The sequence below is a fragment of the Lissotriton helveticus genome, chromosome 10 (genome assembly GCF_964261635.1).
Source record: "Lissotriton helveticus chromosome 10, aLisHel1.1, whole genome shotgun sequence".
NCBI classification, from domain to species: domain Eukaryota; kingdom Metazoa; phylum Chordata; class Amphibia; order Caudata; family Salamandridae; genus Lissotriton; species Lissotriton helveticus.
The window spans coordinates 173,004,931-173,019,366 of record NC_136071.1 but is presented as its reverse complement, the minus strand read 5'-3'; the positions used below and the strand labels follow the sequence as shown (position 1 = coordinate 173,019,366).

General features: G+C 46.7%; 1 protein-coding gene across 2 annotated transcripts in view; it reads right to left on the bottom strand.

The window, feature by feature from the left end:
- The window catches only part of SLC29A4 (solute carrier family 29 member 4), a 197,284-nt gene extending 195,932 nt beyond the window's left edge, over positions 1–1,352 (bottom strand). For both annotated transcript variants that reach the window (XM_078665017.1, XM_078665018.1), the window contains exon 1: positions 1,163–1,352. The gene's annotated coding sequence lies outside the window, so the exon portion shown is untranslated. The remainder of the gene's footprint in view (positions 1–1,162) is intronic.
- Between the last annotated feature and the right edge of the window lie 13,084 nt (positions 1,353–14,436).

Here is a 14,436-nt window from a genome sequence, read left to right as displayed (position 1 = left end):
GGTTTTGGTCTTTACCGCAAATACCGTATGCTTTTGCAGGTTAGGCCTGTCGAAATTTAACAAAGGTTGAGATATTTAACGATTCTGATAATTATCCAATGTGTTAATACCTTCAAACTCGTAATTGTGTTTACGCACGGGCAGAAATTAACCGAGTCACTAGTAATCAGGCCCCTAATGTCAGTTCATACCGACGCAGACCTCTTACACTTTATGTCACATCTTAGAACCACATTTTACCTCTACTGATACCCAACAGCTGCACATTGCAACTGTCTCAGATTGAATTCGCTTCTCAAGATCAATAATTGACATGTTTGTCATTTGATCCAATTATGTCCACCAAACGTAAAAAAAAGGAGCTACTTATCAGACTCAAGGATGTAAGTAACAAGATCACCAAAAAATACCCTCAAACACTGCAAACATCGACCCCTGAAAGCCAACCCAGGAAGCCCTAATCCGTGACAAATACCAGAGCCTCAGACTGGGCTCCATTACATTTCTGTGTGTGTTGGCTTTGTCGATTGTTTTGATATTGAGTGGTAAATTCGATAATTCTCAACTACTAATGTCGAACAGTACGCCAGTGTTATGTATCGATTCTACCAGGAGGTGGCGCCAGAGACCCAACATAAAACCAAGACGAATTCTCTAATTAGATGTGCACAATAATTAAGAAAGAATACGGATCTAAATGGAAACCCACGTCCGCTTCCGTCTGGGTTATGAAAAGGCAAAGCTTGGCATCATCAAAACACGCTTGCCCCCTCTTCCAGAGGCTGGCAAGTCAAAGTGCAACGAGTTTACAATTTCACAAGTATTTTTCCCACAATTATGAATTAACACGTCCTTTCTAATTGTTTTCCTTGAATATCCAATATCAGTTTGTTTCTGTTAATTGGCGTGCTTTGCGTGTGAAAACTGCTGCGAACATAGCAATTTTTCAACCCAAAGATGCAATTTCGTTCCTTTATCCCGTTTATGCCCGTTTCATACTTCTCGTTGCCTTTTCTTCTTTCCCGGTTTTTTTTAATTTTTACACATCTCTCCATTTTTTTGACTCCGCATCGCTCTATGAAAGAGACAAAGATGCCCACCCTCTCCACCGCCCCCTCTTACCCCCCCTCTTCGTTGCCAACAGGTTTCTCCCCCCTCTTACCTCTTGGCTGCTGGCAGCAGCTCCTCCGGCGGGATAAGGAGCTCAGGGCCAGAGATCCCTCCGCGGCCTCCTCCTCCTCCTCACCCTGGCACCCTGGACCATCCCTGCATCCCCCATCTCACGCCGCGCTCCATGCAGCCCGTGTCCTCTCCCAGAGGCGACCAGTCAGCGGCACCGCAGACCCTTCTGCATCGGAGGTACACAGAGCCAGCCCACACGCTCTCCTCTCCCCCCTCCACCCCCTCCTCGCGCCTTGTCTCCCCTCCTTCCCCCGTCCGTAGATGAATACCACCCACTGCAACAGCAGGGAGCCTCGGAGCACCGGCGCAGGAAGGTTACCCCGCGCCTGTCAGCATCCACGCAGTACCTGCCTGGTGTGAGAGGCGGGAGTGGGTGCCGTATCCCGTTCTCCACAGCTTCTAGGCACCACTAGCTGGGTACCACCTGAAAGAATGCAAAGTGTCTCCCCCCATCCGGGTACAGATGCTGTCCTAAGAGCTTTCCACCCCGCCCCAAGGGAAGTGGTATGGTCTGAGAACGCAACAAGTTAGATTTATCAAGCGCCTTATAAACGGAGGAACCCGAGGCGCTGAACTGCTGCCCTATGAACAGTAACTTTTACTCCAGAATTGCCCCCTATTGAGGTTCCGACTGGGACAGAATGGGGCCCACAGTAGCGAATCAGATGTTTAAGAAAGTGGCGCACATTTGCATATCGGAGCAGGTTTCAGCTTGTAAAGACACCATGTATAGGTGTGTTGCAAGGTATGGGAGCCTGCATGTATTTATTTTTGCTGCAGGCAATGTTTGTGTTAATATTAGGAAAATCAACAATAACCTGCCCACCAGATAGGGTGACCACCTGGCATGGAGGAAAATTCTGGACAGGTCTGTAAAAAGTTCAGGACAACGAGTCAAAATTCAGGGCAAAGGGTCAAAATTCAGGACAAATGGTCAACATTCAGGACAAAAATTTCGGTCAAAAAGTCAATTTTACTGGCATTTCCAAGGAGAGGCCATACCCCACTTCTTTATCAGTGCATTTATTTACTATTTTCTACATAGCACTATTTATTCACTATGGTCCAGTGGCGTAACAAAACTTGAGCCCCCCCCTGCAAAGTACATGGATGCCCTCCCCCCCCACCCCCCCAAAAGCTCCAGACCTATCAAGAGCACTCAGGCCAGCGGCCCGCAACCATGCACTTTGCAGTAGGGGGGTCCCTGGAGCTCGCGTCCCCTGCGCCGTGTGGGCAGCGGGAGCTATTGTTACGCCACTGCTATGGCTTTTCATGATTGCCTCTAGGTATGCTACATCCAGGTGGCACATTACATCAACAGTAAATTATTACACTTGAGCACGGTACCAAGTACATCACCCCTACCCAAATTTGCCCAATCGTACTAGGAGAGAAAGCAACAATAACATTTTGATTATGCTTCTAAACATTTTAAAATCCATGGCAAACACTTTGAGAAACATTAAGGTATGTGACCTTCTGCTAGATTAGACAAGTTGAACAAAAACATCTGTCTCACCTCAAATGCCAGTAGACTTTAATCCTAAAAAACAATTAATGAGTCAGAGCTGTTGGTGGGAGTGACAGTCTCACACCTAATGTCAGGATGTGAGGTGCCCACAACTTGTCTGTAGTCTCACAGCATTAGTGTGCATCCGAGATTCTACATTTACCTTGATTGGCCAGACTACCAATCAAAGAGAATTACAGAGAAGGATGAAATCAAGATCAGATGGAAGATCCCCAGCAAATGATTCAAAGGATCTTTGACCAAGAACCAGACAAATAAGGAAGAGAACAACAAGGTGGAACAGTTCCTAAAATCAGACAGGATGGTTCCGCCATGAGTATCAGAAAGTATTGCATACCTGGGTAGTTTATCTCAGCATAGAGTAGAGAAACAGAAGAGGCAGTGTCAAGTGGTTGAACAGGCAGCACCCACCCACCATGGCAGACTCTGCTTCTGCAATGGTCCGTTGGTCGTGCTTGAGAAGGGTGAGCTGGGACCAGACCCCTTGGAAGGCTGTGCTGAGCAATTGCCAACTCTGTCCGTTTCTTAAAATGGTTTTGCAGTTGAGCCTAGACCAAACCAGTGATCTGGCTCATCCTTTTTTTTTTTGAAAACCTTTATTTGCATCAACAGGATAGACATGCGTGGGCCCACAACCAATCCGGCCGGCCACAGTTCAAAAATGATCAAAAGTCAAAATAAGCAACACAAGGCCAGCTGGCAGGCAGGCAAACATATTTAAAACCTGGCTCATCCTTAAGTGCCAAAGTACACATAGTATCTTCAAAATATTTGGGATGTAAATGACACAAACAAAAAAAGAACATGATAACAATTTTAAAATGTAAGAAGTGGTTCTGCAACATAAGGTACTGTTTTCCCTTTTATATACAATTAGACCCCAGACTGAACTGGGAATCAGGTATCTTACAATACCTAGGTATTAATATCTACCATTCCCCCACAGATTTGGAGGGGGTGGAAATCTGGGCAGAGAGACATGGTCCCTCCGAGCCCAGTTTGCTTTATGGTCCTCTCTTCCACTTTCACTAATGTACCACATGGCACTAGTGAAGATGGTGGTGCTACCTTGGTTATTGTATTATTTTGAAAACCTTTCGCTGCTCATCCCTTGTTCCTTCTTCAGACATGTCCCAAGTCGGATTTGGAGACTGGGGCACTGCCAAGTAGCTCTTTCCACTCTAAAGCTACCAGTGACTGTGGGTGGATTAGCCCTTCTGGACTTTGAACGCTATTATTTAGCTGCACATCTCCAATGGGCCTCTCGTTGGCTGTCTGGCTGCCCCCTGCATGAAATGGGGTTAACCGGTAAAGACTTTAAGGAGGCCTTACTGCACTACTCGTTGTTTCCTACAGACCATTCTACTGAACTCCACCCAGGGTTATTTCCCACAGCTTTCTCTTGCCTTACTACAACCTGTAAACTTACTAACACAAAACAACCCTATGCACCTGCACTACCTTTGCTAGGCCCTCCCACTCGCAAAGGATGGCTACGCGCAGGACAACTCCATCAGTGGCGTGCTTTGGCATCTCAAAATTAGGAGATTTATTTTTATGGCAGACTAAAATCCTCACCCAGGTCAACTTCTCACTTACGAACACATTAAACAATCATTAAATGCCCTATTCCATGTTGGCCACCAGGGCCGGACTGGGAACCAAAACCGGCCCTGGCAAAGTGCTCGGCCGGCCCCCCGCTTTGCCAGGGCCGCTTTTCGGCCGATTTTGTTACAGGGCCGATTTTGCAGCTATGCTGCAAAAACAGCTCTGTAACAAAAACGGCCCCCAGGGCCCAAAACCGGCCCCCACCCTTGCGGCCGACCGGGGGATTGCCCGGTGCCCGCAACGGCCAGTCCGGGCCTGTTGGCCACCCAACACCATCACCACATGAGGTGTGCCTGATGCTCTACACCACAGGCCATCGCAGCAAACTGATAAGATGGGTGTACAGAGCTTTCCTGCAACATGGAGACCACCACTCCAGGGCTTCTCTCCGTACTACGGGGGAGACTGACATGCCCAAACCTCTGCACGATACGGACTGGGCTAAAATATTGGACTATCCCCACAAAGGAGGGGAGGGAAGGTACAGTTTATTATGGGCCAGTTTGTTATACAGAAAGTTTACAAATTGTGTGCTAACACTTCATTATAGTAGGTACCCAAGCACTGCTCTTCCGTAAATGTACAATGGAATCTGTTGCTACACACTTGGCTACTATTCTTCTATGTAACCTATTTTGACATACCACAATAAAATCGCAAATAAAGCAAATGGAACTGTTTCAATTTATTACATTAGATCAGAACATTACATTGGCATTTATCTGAAGTGAAAGTTTCTAAACATGAACTTTAAAACATTCATTAACCCTCCCTTTTGACAACACCACAAGTGAGCAAAGTTAACTAATTAGCTGGTGTCTCTTACATCATGGCCAATAATATTGTAAATAGTGAGTATTTTGTAGACAGTCCATCTTAAACTGATTTACTTGAAAGTGCTCTCAAATATCACTTTCAAGCAAACTAGACACATGAAGTAAATTGACTTAGGTCACACAATTTAGTCATGCAGGAAATCTGGGACTTGAACCCAGGTTTTTCGGGCACACATAGTGCACATAAGCCACTGACTAGGTCAATTTATTTTTCTCAATCCTCTTTAATACCAGAAGACAGTGGGACTTTTTTTTACACACCAGCGGCTCAGTGTGCCTGCCCATTTTTACAAGGTCATGTAAAGCCACCCTGCATGGCTTTTCATGGGCTTGTGAATATGGCCCCCTTTCAAGCATTACTCTGCGTGAAAGGAGTGTTTGTGGGTGTTGTTGTGGGTGTTGTCGTGGATGTTCCCACACAACATCCATGGAACCTGACGCATTCCCAGATTTGCAAGGTTTTCTAGACCTGGGAATGTGTCAGATTCCTAATCATCCCCAGTGGAGACATAAGTGAGGCGCAACAAGAATAATTACTTTTATTTTAAAACATCTCTTGATAATAATAATAATAATAATAATAATAATAATAATAATAATAATAATAATAAAAACATTGATAAAGCGCCTGGTTACACTATAATCAGTGTGTCCCCGTGCTGTGAAATGCAGTCCAAAAGGCGGCAGACGTTATGGCAGTCAGCAGAAGACAGAGATCAAAAGACACAGATTCAAATTTTATTCTTCGGGAAAAGGTGAGTCTTGAGTTTCAGACGGAACCTTGTTTCCGAAGGCTCCATCCGGAGTTCAATGGGTAGTTCATTCCACTGTTTGCAGGCTAAGTATCTAAACAAGCGCCCTCCCATCCGAGCTTTATGAATACGAGGGACATGAAATTGCATGTTACCAAGAGATCTCAGGATTCGTTTAGGACGGTAAACGGTCAGCATATTTTGAAGATATGCAGGGCCCTTGCCCTGTGCAATGCGGTGAGCCATGCAAATAGTTTTAAACCGAATACGTTCCCGTATGGGGAGCCAGTGCAAGGTAGCTAAGGCTCGTTTCCCTGATGATTTCCTGGGCAGGTTAAGTACGAGTCTTGCGGCCGCATTTTGAACACTGGAGTTGGTGCATCCCTTTTTTGTTAAGACCAATAAGCAAAGAATTCCCATAGTCGAGGTGGGAGATGACTAAGGCGTGTATCACGTTTTCCTTGCTTCAATGGGAAGAAGATCTAAGACTTTACGAAGAGCTTTCAGAATGCCGTAGCATTTGCCTGTCATATTTCCAATTTGTTGGTCAAAGGAGAGATTAGTATCCAGGTATACACCTAAGTTCTTCACAAGGACAGAAGGAGTAGGTGTGGGACCTAGTTCTAGAGGCCACCAAGCCAAAGACCAAATAGATGGTGCATTACCGATCACTAACAACTCGGTTTTGTTCCCGTTAAGGCGGAGGCAATTATTATTCATTCAACTAGCTAATTCAGTTAGACAGGCGGGGAAATTGGCTGCTGCCTCATCCGGGCTTTGAGATAAGGTGACCACCAATTGGGTATCGTCGGCATAGGATACAGTTTCCACACCGTATGATTCCACAATCCTCACAAGGGGTTCCATATAAAGATTGAACAGCGCAGGGCTCAAAATAGAGCCCTGTGGAACCCCCTGCCTTAAAGACCGGGATGCTGATTTGTACGGGGGGCAGTAAACTTGGAAACTCCTATCCGCAAGAAATGAGCACAGCCAATTGCAGGCCGATCCAACCACTCCAGCCTCCCTGAGACGGGCTAGCAGCAATGAGTGCGAGACGGTATCAAAAGCCGCACTCAGCTCTAGTAATACCAAGGCAGCTGTCTGTCCCTCATCCACTTTTTTCCGGAGCATCTCTGTGGAGAAGAGAAGGGCGGTTTCCGTTGAGTGGCTTGCCCTGAAGCCGGATTGGGAAGGGTGTAGAAGTTGGCCTTCTTCCATAAATTTCATTAGCTGGACATTAACTATTTTCTCCACTACTTTCATGCAGAAAGGAAGGAGCGAAATGGGGCGTAGATTATCCAGTTGGCATATCTTTAAATCTCCTTTCTTTTTTATAGGGATTACCTGAGCCATTTTCCAATCATCAGGCACATAGCTTTCCTGAAAGGAGAGAGTGGCCATATGACCTACATGGTTGATCAGGAGTTCCAATTGATTCCTAAATATCTTGGGCGGGGCAGCATCGGTGGGAGATCCTGATTGAATGCTAAGCGCAATCCTCATCAATTCCAATCTCGGAGGAACCTCGAACTGATTCAGGTATTTGTCCATTGTGTGCCTTGTACTTCCGTCAAGGACAAATATGTCCTTACCAGCCCCCGCCGGGAAGGACTCATATATTTTCTCTACCTTCTTCACGAAGTGGTCCGCAATAGACTCACAGACCTCTTCGGAATAAGTGACCTGGGCCACTGTTCTATTGGGCAACGTTAGCTCCTTATATATTGAGAAAAGTTCCTTTGAAGAATTCTCGGCTGACTCAATTCTCTCCTTTAAGAATTCTCTTTTCACTTTCCTTATCAGCCTATGATACTTCCTCATGCTGTTCTTATATTGCAGCCTATGGGTTGTACCATAGTCTTTACGCCAGGTTCATTCTAGATCTTTACATACAGATTTGGCTGCTCTTAGTTCCTCATTGAACTAAGGAGCAGACTTAGTGTAGCGAGCAGGGGCCCTGTTAGTCCATGGTGCCACTTTGTCTAAGGCCCTAGTCATCCAATCTTCATACGCTTTCCAAGCCTCATTTAGCGTCCCTCTTAAAGGAGGATAGTCTTGCTTCAAGGCAAGCTCAAATGTTTCTTGGCTAAATTTCTTCCAATTCCTACATTTGGGATATGAAGGTCTCCTCGATGTCGTCCCTAACGACCTTGTGCTTGAGCTCTTGTGATTGTTTTTTTGCCGGAAGGTGTCCCTTCCTGCACAAAAAGAAGCTCCCCTACAATGCTTGCGTTGGTGCATGGCAGCCCTTAGTGCATCAGCGAAGGGGAAAAGGACAGGAATGTGCTGTATCTTGAAGATACAATCATATATGAAAAAACATTGATACAGAGGAATTAATGTATTGCTTTTATTTTTTCGTAGGGAACATTTAAATACCCTAACTTTAGTCTTTAGACCTACAAAAATATATTGCCTGAATTAATATAAAAATTGCAAAAAACACAGTTGATGGACAGAATGTAGAACAATGTCATACATTCACCCCAGTACAAGGATCTGGGCCTAAATCCATCGTTTTTTTGCACTCCACACCACCCTGGGTTAGACACTGGCTATATGCAAATCAGCTCTGACCCTGTGCCTCATGGGAACAGTCCAGTCCGAACTACCAAGCCAACTGTGTTTTTTGAATTAATATAAGGCACACATTCACAGTGGGACCGATCTTCAAACAAACCTAATGACAATAAATTGCACAAAGACATACAAAAGTACATAAACAATGAATATACAAAACAAACAATAATGCAATCAAATCTATGTTGCCAATACCCTAAAATACTTATTCTATAACTAGTTTCTACCCATTTATTCTGTGCGATACACTCAGAGGTAGTCAAAGTGTGCACAGAGGCAAAAGTGCCTTTTATATAGCTCTCTTTTGTCACGAAAAGTTTTTTATAAATCACTCATTATTAATTTAGTGAAGACTCCTCCAAAGTGAATGTCGTCATCGGGGACGCATTTCAGCCTTTGGATTCTTCTCGGCCTGTGGGACATTTCCCCAGTTAAAGGCCACTGCAAATGCGGACAATGCAAGCTTGCCCTTTGGTGAAGGAGGTTAAACAATTTACTCACAACAATCACACCCACACGTTGCAAGATCATAGTAACTGTAATTCCTCTGGGGTCATTTATGCCATTACATGCCCTTGCGACTTCATGTTCATAGGGCAGACTACCCAGAATGTCAAATAGCGGAATTTACAATATAGTAGTTGCATACACTGCCAGGTACAGGGCGCACCACCGGTGGAGCACTTCACTACATTTGGACACACACCAGAAAGCCTACAGTGGTGGGTGATAGAAAAAGTCAAGCCCAACTCTAGGGGTGGAGATTTTTCCAACATCTTAAACATACATGAGTGTAGGTGGATCCACCTCTTTGATACAATAGCTAGGGGCCTGAACGAGTATGAGGAAATAAACAAACAACGGTTGAGGTACCACTACCCTTTACTCATACCACCCACCACACAGCTTTTAATCATACCACTGACTGCTTAAAGTTGTGGATACATGTAATTTGTTCACTGTCCATCACTGTAATCCAAGCTGGACTATTTATGTAAACATATGCATGTGTATAGACCTCCTTTTATGACCTGATGTATATAGGTATCACTACCCTTTACTCGTACCACCCACCTCACAGCTTTTTAAGCATACTACTGATCGCTAAAAGCTGTGCATATATGTATTTTGCTCACTGTCCTTTTTGAAATCCAAGCAGGACAATTTATGTAACATATGCAGGTGTACAGTTTGTCTTTTATGATCCAATGTAAATATTTAGCATCTCCCCTTTGGACCGAGTACAGTAGTGTCATGCATGATACATTCACTATTGTGTTGAACTTTTGCCTTTCCCTTGACCGATTTTAATTGTGTCGCACATTCACTTTTGTAATTCGTGATGTCACTTAACCGTCTGTATCATATTATTTGTATGTTATTTATGTAATTCACACTGTGTTACCATGGATCCCTCTGACAACGTAACCATCTCCTGAGACTCTCTACACGCTAGATCGAGTCTTTCCTTTAGCCTTAGTGGTACGACCGTAACCGGCTCGATTTGCCCACCATGCGTGAACGTTATGCAGACACCACGTCGATTGCACACCCTCCCGGTAAGCTTTAAATAGCCTCCGCGTCTCCTAACAAAACCCCCTTGCAATCATATGCTGGAGCAGAGGCACACTGAAGGTAAATTTTCTCGCCGTTTAATTTATCTAAATATCCTTTGCCCACGAAACCCGGCCCGTTTCCTGATTTGCATCCTTGTTTTTGTTCAATTTCCCAGTGCACCACATTGAACACCGTATTGAATGCCCTTAAAGAGGAATTAATCGGATCACTCTCCATTACTTGATGCATGGGTGAGTGACCATCCCCCCCAACCTCCCAACCCCCCTACTGGCCTCTATCTCGAATTTTTGATTAATATCATTACCACTGGCACTGATTAGCCTTTCATCCACAGATGAGAGCCAGAACTTTGATTAGGAGGACAATTGCTGCGGCCGTAACTGTTTGCGGGTAAGCGCAATTAAGTGTGAGATGTACATAGGACCACTCCGGTGATCCTGCTATTTTTAATTACCTTGTGCACCACCCTCATGGAACCTCTTTTTTCATTTAGGTGCAACTCGGACACCACCCTTGGTTGCCCACCCCTGTCCTGAAGAAGACCCCCAGGCTAAGGTCCCAATTAGCCCTCCATGCCACAAGTTGGGTTGAAACGTCGACGCCCACACATTTCGAGCCTGGACCACTAGCCCCCTATTCCACCGTGCTAAAAAACAACACATCGTCAACAATTGAAAATTTGTAAATAGTACTTGTATATATTTTGACCAATTGTGGCTAGGCTAATCAAGACTGAAAATTTGTTATCAGTCAAGTAGCAAGTAAGTACATAATCTTTATTGCTGATTTAAAAAGAAACCTTTGCAAGGTACAAAAGATAAAATTATGACACTTAATAAAAAATATAACACTTATTCGGCTTGGTTAACATAGAACCCTGGATCCAGTGATAAGAAGCACCCGGCCTCCGCCTATGCGTGCGCTCTTGTTGGTGCGCTGGAGGCGATCCCTTTAGGGCAGTTGTGTCCAAAGTTATATTTTGAGACCCAAAGTGTCCAGTCTATGCGCACATCTCTTTGTTCATATCAATTATGCTGTGACAATACTGATGATTTTCATATATCAGGGTGCCAGCAAGGCAGAATTACCCCTTATTGTGGAGGACCTTGGATCTGCGCCTCTGGCTGAGGTGGTGAACAACCCCTCCCCCCCTCTAGTTTTTTTACTGCGTACTCCATAAACCTCACCAGTGCGCAGTTTAAGTGTGTATTCCGTGGGTCGAAGCAGGCCAATACTGCAGGTCTACACGATTTAACAACTTCTTTGTTGTTCCGGGCCCTTCGTAGGAGCGATCTTCATTCTTCCAGAAGGCTTGGACACAGGCACAGTACATGAATTATGTCTTCCCTATGGTTGCCACAAAGTCGACAAGGCTCTGAAACTTGTTCCCTTTTCCATTTGGGAAGATGGCAGGGCAAGTTGATCACCCCAAATTTAGTTTTAAAAAACTGTGTCTTCTTCTTGCGAGACTCGCCTTGTCTTCCATTGAGGAAAGTTTTTTACTGGCTTCTGCCATAGCTTGGCCCTATTGACTTTATCAAACGCCGAACTATAGTCTATAAACCCCATATAATCCGGTCTGGTGCTAAGCTCCGCCTGATCTATCAGACACGAGAGAGTCATGAGGTTAACCGCAGTGCCAGTTCCTCTTTTAAAGCCAATTTGGGTTGGGGGATTTATTGAGTTATCAGTCCAACTGTTGAACTGTATTTACCCCTTTTTCCTGAAGACCTTCACCTGAACACACCTTTTTGCACGTTCCCCTGGAGCAACCTCTTTTCCTTAACTCATCCCTTGAATACAGCAAGACATCTACTACTGTTCTAATTATGAAAAAATAAAATTATGTTGTTTTGAAATCTCTTCAGTTGTTGCACATCACTAATTTTGATTGTTTTTTGTTTACCCAGAGCTGATAAGTTTACATGCTCAGAATTGATAAAAAAGATTAATGGAGATTAGACTTATACTTTCTCAAACCAAGGTCTAGGACCATTGTTTATATTAATTCAGGCAATATATTTTTATAGGACTAAAGACTAAAGTTAGGGTAATTGAATATTCCCTAGGATAAAATAAAAGCAATACATGAATTCCTCCGTATCAATTTTTTTTCATTTATGATTGTGTTCCATACCCAGATATAGGAGGGTGAGTTGGGTATACCCCTTATGTATACACACGTATCTTGATGATACAGCTCATTCCTGCTTTTTTCTTTTGTCGCACAGCAGCGCAGCAGGAAGCTTGTTGCGCTCCTGTGCATTAAATATTGTAAATGAGGCCCAGTGTTTTTTTGTGCAATTCTGTAAGATGACTAGTACACTGTGTTGAATAAATACTGTTCACATGTTATTCTGACACCATAGCTACAAAAGTAAAAGATGCATAATGAAGGTAAGGATAGGCAGGACACCATATTCTAATATCACTGGCTATTTTCAGTAATTACATAGCTAATCTGAAAGAGACACGTTAGTATTAGATTCCTTACCTTAGAATATCCCCAGGCGTCAGACTGGATCCGGAAATTTTTGCGTAGCAGTACCCTTGAGCGTCGGTAGGTGTCGTCTGCGGCTCCGCGTCCGTCGTCGGCGTCGTGGGCGCTGTGATGACGTCGTCGGAGTACTTAGACACCGCCTCTGCGTGCTGACGTCAGTTCTTCTTTTTTCCGCGCCAGCAAGCGCAGATCTGGAAAAAGCAGTAACCCTAGTCAATTTTTGACTAACTTTTTGATCGATTTTTGATAATTTCTCGAAGTTTTTCGACTCCGATTGGTGCCGTAGGGAAGCCTGGCTTTAAGCACTGCGAGGATTGCGACCGCACGATGTCGGTCACGGATCCTCACCACCTGTGTTTAACTTGTCTAGGCGTCGATCACGACGACAGGCGGGAGCGGTCCCGCATGCGACTCGAACTCCGGCAGTCGGTCCCGCGCCGCGAGAGGTCACGGTCCCACGGGAGGTCGAGGGACAGGTCGCGGGCTCGGAGCCACTACAGCTCTGAGAGTAGGCCGCACTCCTCCGGGTCAAAGTCGTCGTCAGGTAAGAAGCACAAGAAGTCCAAGAGGCGTCATCACTCTGCGGACTCCCCCCGACGCTCGCGCGATGCGGCCGGGGGTTCGGGTGACACCGCCCACGCGGCTCCGTCGGAGTCGCGGGCGCCGCGTTCAGCTCCACACCCTCCGGTCCCTGGGCTCAACGCGACGCCGGAGGAGATCGAGCGCTTCCTCATGGCCATGAGGAAACTCTTTCCTCCGACGGGCTCCGCAGCGCCTTCGGGCCCAGCGGACCCGTCTGGGGCCTCTAGTGGGTCGGGGGCTTCGGCCCCGACGCCGTTGGGTGCTTCGGCCCCGCCGCCCCCGCCGCCACCTTCGGGCCCGCGCCGCAGGTTCCCGCTATCCCGCCGCAGCCAGTGCCTTCGGGCCCAGCGCCTTCAGGTCCGGCGCCGCAGGGTACAGCGGCCCCGGTGCCGCGGGTGCCGCGGGCGCCTTCGGGCCCGGCGCCGCGGGACCCCGCTAGACCTTCTTCGGGATCTAGATCGTCGCCGGTGGACCTTACGACCTCCCCGGCGTCGGACCATCAGGTGTCGCCTCCGGCGCCGTCCTCGGGTGGCGCCGTCCCCGATGCCCCCTTCATTCCTGTTTTGACGTCGGGACGGCCCCGATGGGCGCCGCTCCAGACGTCGTTTGGGGAGTTTCACTTCTATGAGCAGGCCCCATTAGTTGAGAACCCTGAGTTTCAGGAGATGGGTGATGAAGGGGATTGGGAGGGGTCTGAGGACCCTCTGACCCGAGAGTGTCAGTCTCATGAGGACTGGGCAGGAGACCTTGGGGAGGCCAGTGGCCTGGACACCTCTCCAGACACTGGTTTTGTCTCCCCTCCTACCGTGGCTTCGGAAGAGGGGGCAACCTACAGTGTGGTGTTGATGAGGGCTGCCAAGGCCTTGGGCCTTGAGCTCCCCGTCGCGGCCGTGAGGACTAATCTCCTCACTGAGGTCATTAACCCCTTCGACGCTCATGACGAGCTGGGCTCGTCATGAGGTAGCCTCCTCGCACGCTCATGACGAGCCCAGCTCGTCATGAAACATGCGGTTTTAAAAATCTCAGCACCCGAGCAGAATTCCGCTAGCGCGCATGCGGTTAAACCGCAGTCAAGCTCGGCCGAGCTCTGCTGCCCTTTAATGAGGCCTTGACCGACGTTCTTCTGGGCACTTGGTCCAAGCCCGCTACGGGTTCGCCCGTAGATAGGAACGTGGCCAGACGCCACCGCCCAGCTCCGGGCGACCCACGTTTCCTGTCCACCCACCCTACCCCCGAGAGCCTGGTCATCCAGGCCTCCAAGTCCCAGACTGCATTCCCGTCGGC